Here is a 5204-nt window from a genome sequence, read left to right as displayed (position 1 = left end):
TGTTCCTAGATGTGCTTTATTTAAAACAATCCATCTAGTTAAACATTTTTTTTTTTTTTGGTCAGAACCAAATAACCCTGGGAGCCTGAACTGAAAAAGTGGTAAAAAAGGAAAAAAATACCCAGACTCTACAAATGTCTCAGAATTTTTCTTTAAACAGGAGAAAAAAAATTTTAAAACACATGGAGCTTTCTGAAAGGTCTTTAACAAGCTACCTTGGGAGCTCAATTGAAAAAAGAGGTAGATGTACTAAAAACAGATGTTTCCGTGCAGCTCCAAAAATCTTTATAAATACAGCCATTTGGAAGGATGGTCCTGGATCAGAAGTTTTATTCTTTGTGTATCTACACGGGATGTGCATGCATCTCAGTTGTCATAATTGTCCCTGTAATTTCCTCCTAAATAGTGGTCATAACCACCCTGACTTCTGCCACCATAGTCTGTGGATCTTCCATGTCCATATCCATATCCTCCAGGTCAACTGTCATACTTGTCACTTCCATAGTCCCGGTCCCCACCTCCTCTAGAGTAACTGTGACCACACCCACAGGCTCAAAGTCACCTCCTCTTGTTCCCCGAGGCCAACTTGCCCGAGTGGTCTACATGGATCTGACAATTATCAGAGACTTTCCATTCAAGGCTCTCATAGCATCAGAGGCACACTCTGGACTGTTGAAGGTGGTGAAACCAAAACCCTGGGATAGCTGTGTCTTCCAGTCTTTGACCTTGACCACCCCAGAAACAGGTCAGAAGATGCTGAAATGATCTTCCAGAGTGCGCCCATCAGGGCTGAAGTTGAGTCCTCCCACAAAGAGCTTCCCTTCTTCAGGGCATGGCAGTAAATTCAAGTCCTGGAAATGAAGACGTAAAAAGGCCAAAGAGACAGCTACTGTGAAGGAGCTGAGAGACTGGGCTGTAATGATACTTTTTAATTCATCTACTGAAGGGCATCTTGGTTGATGCTAGCTTTTGGCAACTCTGAATAAAGTTGCTGTAAACCTTTGTGTGTAGGTTTTTGTGTGGACTTAGGTTTTCAACTCATTTAAGTGAATAGCAAGGAGCACCATCTCTGGATTGTATGGTAAATCTATACTCAGTTTTGTAAGAAATTTCAGACTGTCTTCCAAAGTGGCTGTACCATTTTGCATTCCCACCAGCAATAAATAAGAGTTCCTGTCATTTCGCATCTTCACCAGCATTTGGTGTGATCAGGCTTTCAGATATTCTAATAGGCGTATAGTGAGAAAAAAGTGAAAGTGAAGTCTCTCAGTCACGTCCGACTCTGCAACCCCATGGACTGTAGCCCACCAGTTCCTCCATCCATGGGATTTTCCAGGCAAGAGTACTGGAGTGGGTTGCCATTTCCTTCTCCAAGGTGTATAGCGGTATCTCACTATTTTAATTTGTAAGTCACTGACATATAATTTTGAGCATCTTTTCATATGTTTATTTGCCATCAATATATCTTCTTTGAGAAGGTATCTGTTCACATCTTTTGCCTATTTTTTAGTTGGTTGGTTTTTTTATTGTTCAGTTTTAAGAATTCTTTGTATATTTTAGACATAAGCCTCTATCAAATTGTGTTTTGCAGATATTTTCTCTCAATCTTTGACGTGTCTTTTTATTTTATTAATGTACTGAGCTTCTATTATTATTATATGTTTAACTTCTAAGAGTTCATTTTTGTTCTCTACATGTTCTTTTTAATAGTTCCTTCTTTTTGTTTCATGTATAGAAAAATTCTTCCCATCTCTCTGAAGATATTCATGACAGTTTTTTCCTGAAGTGTTCCTCTCCCTGCAACCCTCTGTTTTTTTCCAAAGTGCTTTTATTTCTTAGTAGAGGCTCTCCCCTAACAACAGGGGATTCTTGTTTGCCTTCTTGTCTGAGGAAGACACCAGAATCTGACTGTACACTCTGTCTGTGTTTGTGTTTGGGGATGTGGGGGAGGGGAGGGTGTGCTTCTTTCTAGGGTAATTGGGCCAACATTTTTGAGGGGAGACTTCTTATCCAGTCCTTGCTGGACCTCGCTACTAGTACTTTGGGATTTGAATGGGAGAAGAAGCCTAGAAGTTCAACATCTAATAAGTAAATTTCCATTTCATCCCTATTTTAAATACTCCATACTCATTTATGTCTGCTCTCTTCCTGTCTGGAAATCCTTATTTTATCTTCAGATAGTGAAGCTTCAGGTTTCTGCTGAGGTGCAGAACAGTTTACCACCTGTCTGGTGAGGCAGGGAATGGGTCTGGGATTAAACTGCTTTTTAGACTTTTGGGGGCATAAAACATTATGAGTTTATTCCATGAGGAAATTTTCATTTTCCCCCAGTGTTTTAATACTCAACAAGAATAACATCTAATGTCTTTTCATATTATTTGTAGGCTTAAATTTTTAAATTAGAAGTGGTGATACTAGATAAGATATCATTCACACTAGTTTCTAATCATCTTCTTTTAATAAGAATTTGATGAGATTATTTTGTCACCCTAAAATAAGATTTTACTAAAATGTATACTTTTCTGTCATTTGTTCATCCAAAGATCCAGCTTTATTATCCTCAGTCTGTATTTATAATGAATGAATTTGAATGAAAAATTCCTATCAAAAAGTATTTCTATACATTTTATTTTAACTAGTTTCTATTGGAATATTGGAGAAGGCAATGGCACCCCACTCCAGCACTCTTGCCTGGAAAATCCCATGGATGGAGGAGCCTGGTAGTCTGCAGTCCATGGGGTCACTAAGAGTCAGACATGACTGAGCGACTTCCCTTTCACTTTTCCCTTTCACTCACTGGAGAAGGAAATGGCAACCCACTCCAGTGTTCTTGCCTGGAGAATCCCAGGGATGGGGGAGCCTGGTGGGCTGCCGGCTATGGGGTCGCACGGAGTCGGACACGCCTGGAGCGACTTGGCAGCAGCAGCAGCAGTGGAATATAGTTGATTTACAAGGTTGTGTTAGTTCCTGCTGTACAGCAAAGTGAATCAGTTATACATATACATATAGTCACTCTTTTTTAGATTCCATGCCCATGTATGTCTTTACAGAGTACTGAGTTCCTGGTGCTATACAGCAGGTTCTTATTAGTTATCCATTTTATAGTAGTGTGTATATGTCAATCCCAATTCCCAACTTATCCCTCCTGCCTATATTTTATTTGAGTAGACTCTTCAAGGTGTTCTGTGTTCTAGCTAGCATTATCTAACATTTATTGTTTCCATGGGTTTAAAAAATAAACTTTCTATCTAGTAGTCATGTCTCTTTAGGCTCCTCTTAGCTATGACAATTTCTCACACTTTTTGTGTTTTTTATTATTATCTTCAGTTTTGAGAAATACTTTTCAGGTATTTTGTAAAATGTCTTTCACCTGGGATTTCTCTGATATTTCTTTGGTGATGACACTTGGGTTACATGTTTTGAAGAGAAAGACCACAGAGGCACAGCACCATTCTCATCATATTGTATCCAAAGGACATGATATCAACATGGCTTATCACCGATGATATTAACTTTGATTACCTGACTGAGACACCACCGACTGTCAGGTTTCTCCCTTCTAAAGTGAATCTGTCCATCCACTCCCAACCCTGTAATCTTTGGAAGGAAGTCACTATGCACAACCCATATTTAAGGACTGGGTGTTATGCTCTACTTCTTGAGGGCAACTATGTGCATAAATTATTTGGAATTCTTCTGTACAGGAGATTTGACTAGTCTTCTCTGATTATTTATTTAGTCCTTATTTGTATCAGTATGAATTCAGGAGCATTTATTTTATACTTTGAGTTATAATCCAATATTACTTTAGTTGCTCAAATTGTTCCAACTTCGGCTGTTAGGAGCTTTTCCAGCTGTCATCCTTGCTCTTGGATATGCCCTCACCATTGTGTGTATTGTGTATGTGTGAGCACTTTCCTACTTTTTGATCCCAGGCTTGTTTGTATATTTCCTTTCCCAACTCTAGAACCATCCATTTTTCCAAGGAGTCCTGGTTCCTTTTGTTGGAGAGGGGTATTGGAAAACAAGATCTGGGTGCTGGATATGCTCACTGATATTGGGATGTTGTAGCTTCTAGGCCTGCTCAGCTGACAGAAGAAAAATTGTGTGTGTAAATACTAAACCACACACACACGCACATACACACACACACATCTATAAATAGTTCTGTATGTAAACATCTATATGGTATGTATATTAAGTTAAACATAAATTCATCCCATTTCCTTCCCCTTCCACTCTAATCCATTAAGAAGTGGATCATCCTAGCCTCTTCTCACTCATTTGTAACCTCCCACTCCAACAGTGAGAAACCATGACCATTTACCTGTTCATTTACCTACTCACTCACTTCCACTACACATGTATAGATCATCAGAACTGTTAATCTGTAAAGTCATGGGAAAGAATAGAGTACAACTAGAAAATAGTGATTATGCAGTTTCTTTTGCTTCTACTCTTATTTCATCTCCAAAGTTACTCAGGTCAGCAACTTTTCCCCCGTCTCCTTCAATCAGCCTCATTCATACATTTGCAATGAAGTTAGATCATTTCACGGAGAAGGCAATGGCACCCCACTCCAGTACTCTTGCCTGGAAAATCCCATGGATGGAGGAGCCTGGTGGGCTGCAGTCCATGGGGTCGCTAAGAGTCAGATTCAACTGAGCGACTTCACTTTCACTTTTCACTTTCATGCATTGGAGAAGGAAATGGCAACCCACTCCAGTGTTCTTGCCTGGAGAATCCCTGGGACGGGGGAGCCTGGTGGATTGCCGTCTATGGGGTCACACAGAGTCGGACACGACTGATGTGACTTAGCAGCAGCAGCAGATCATTTCATCATATTATACATTCCATCCTGGGATAGATATCCCATCCTAGATAAAAATCACCTAAGTGTTTTTAAAAAATTTGCAGTGTTAAATTTCATTGTGCTATAAAGTTCTATGGATTTTGACAAATGCACCATTACAACAACATATAGAACAGTTTCAAAGTCCTTAAAAATTCCCCAATGATCTACCAATTCAACCCCCCCTATTTCCTGGCAATCAGTGGCAATTACTTTCTCTACAGATTTTCCTTCTCCAGAATGTCACATATTAATACTTGGAATCATACAGTATGTAGCCTTTTCAAACTGGCTTCTTTCTGTTAGCAATATGTGTTTAAGATTCATTCATGTTTTTTCTCAGCTTCGTAGC

At 39.4% G+C, this 5204-nt stretch overlaps 1 pseudogene; it reads right to left on the bottom strand.

Annotated features, from left to right (window-relative positions):
• Positions 1-300: 300 nt before the first annotated feature.
• LOC113885389 lies at positions 301-1199 on the bottom strand (annotated as a pseudogene).
• Positions 1200-5204: the final 4005 nt, after the last annotated feature.

The sequence above is a fragment of the Bos indicus x Bos taurus genome, chromosome 28 (assembly GCF_003369695.1).
Source record: "Bos indicus x Bos taurus breed Angus x Brahman F1 hybrid chromosome 28, Bos_hybrid_MaternalHap_v2.0, whole genome shotgun sequence".
In the NCBI taxonomy this organism is placed as follows: Eukaryota; Metazoa; Chordata; class Mammalia; order Artiodactyla; family Bovidae; genus Bos; species Bos indicus x Bos taurus.
This window is presented reverse-complemented; position numbering and strand designations above follow the sequence as displayed.